We start from the raw sequence: 1905 nt of genomic DNA, 5'->3' as shown, positions 1-1905 counted from the left end.
TTCCCAACATCCCATCTAAATTTACCCTCCTTCAGTTTAAAGCCATTCCCCCACTATCACAAAGAATCCATGTCAAAAGTCCCTCTCCAGCTTTCCCAAGGAAGAAAGGCATCACTTTCAGGGCTTTTGAAGAAATGCCTTACACGTGTTTGGAATTACCAAAGGCATCCAGAAGACACTTTCAATTGCAATTCTCTTATGTCAGTGGTAAAGTAATGTTAGTCTCCGTAAACCTGGGAGTCCTGAATGAGCAGCAGCTCCATTTTTCCTTAGTCCTATTGTGTCAGGTATGGAAAGCAGTTCTGCAATTTGGTACTGTGCTCCATGGCTTTAAGGCCACTGAGGAGCACAGGTGGAAGCCTGCTCCAGTTCCAAGTTTTCCTTTGCCTCAGAACATTGTGTGTCACTGATGTCCCTCCATCCCTCCTGTGATGGTGACAGGGAGGTGGCTGCTCCTGCTCCTGTGTTCTGCTGCTGTGTCAGGGCATCTGGTCCCTCTGGGATTGCACTCAAAGCACCCTCAGCCTTCCTTGCCTCCCCCTGCTCCAGAACAAGTTGTTATTTGGAGGATCAGGACAGTCAGGAGCCCGCCTCCTCCTCGAACTTTCAGATAAGTGTTTTTTCATAAAAATATTGCAAATATGTTGCTCTGGATAGAGCCAAACTTTCGCACTGGGACGCTGCTGCCCCACACCATAGAAACTTATCAGAGGGGGGTGAAAACTGGCAGAGCAGTGATGGTCAGAGTGGTGTCTGTGCCTTCCACGTCACGCAGACTGGCACTGTCCCACCAGGAGGCACCTCTTGCCTGGCTTGGGTTAATTCCTCTGGCACTGTTTTACCCCAGCACGTTTTCTCCAGAGATTTGCTGCCCTGCTGGGCTGCTTACGTGGAGGAAGCAAATGTCAGCTCTGCTTTTTGCATTAAAGCAAGAACCGTGCAGGAGGGAAGGCGAGGGTGGCTGTGCCCTCTAGGATTTGGAAGGGACCACGCTGAAAAACCTTGATGGTATTTGTTTTGAAACAGTTTCTGCAATGGAGAACAGCTGCTCTTCCAAGGGAAACAATAAGGGGATCTGCAGCTTTTGGAGTGTGCAGTGAAACGCCCAGCACAGGCCTGGGGCTCCGCCGGGTATTTCTGGAGGTCAATGTCCCCAACACACAGAAATCTTGAGCACAGGGTTATTTTGGGTCCTTGCTAAAACACAGCCTCAATGATTTGTTTAATATTTATTTTTTGATTTTATTCTGTCGTGCATGAAAAGACTTGCTCCTATGGCAGGTCCCCATTACCAGAATACTGGCTTGAGAAAATTAATTTGGATTATAAGGCGTGTGAACTTTTAAAATTTATCTAAGTATATTGACATTTGAAATCCCATCACTGCAATATAGCTCTGAAGTAATGAGCTGTAAAATATCATTTTAACACAAAAATACACACTTTGAGATTCTCTTCTTGTGCAGACAAATGTTCCAAAATAATTCAGAATGGATTATTTTTGGAATTAAAATACTTTGGCAATTTAAAAATATACAGTAAAGGTCTTACTTGGAAATTGATCTGGCAACAATGAAGAACTAGTGTTTCTACCAGGACTAAGATGATTAATTATATATGATCAATACCTTTATGGATAATTAGTAACACTGGAAGCAAAGTTCTGTTTCGGTCTCTTGGTATCTGGACAAAAAAATTTCAATTGAAAATAAGCCTACAATAAACTGGCAGGTTTTCTGAGGGAAATTTTCTTGTAGAAGAGAGGACTATGTGTGAAAACTGTGTGGAAAATGTTTTCTTTTTGCTGAAAGCTTGTTCAACGGCCCTGTGAACACTTTCAGAGTTGTAGAGATGGATTAAAGGTGAGTTAAAGAGCTCTGCCAGTAAATAACTTAAAAAAACACC

The sequence above is a fragment of the Aphelocoma coerulescens genome, chromosome 26 (genome assembly GCF_041296385.1).
Source record: "Aphelocoma coerulescens isolate FSJ_1873_10779 chromosome 26, UR_Acoe_1.0, whole genome shotgun sequence".
Lineage (NCBI taxonomy): Eukaryota > Metazoa > Chordata > Aves > Passeriformes > Corvidae > Aphelocoma > Aphelocoma coerulescens.
Note: the sequence above shows the minus strand (reverse complement) of the source record.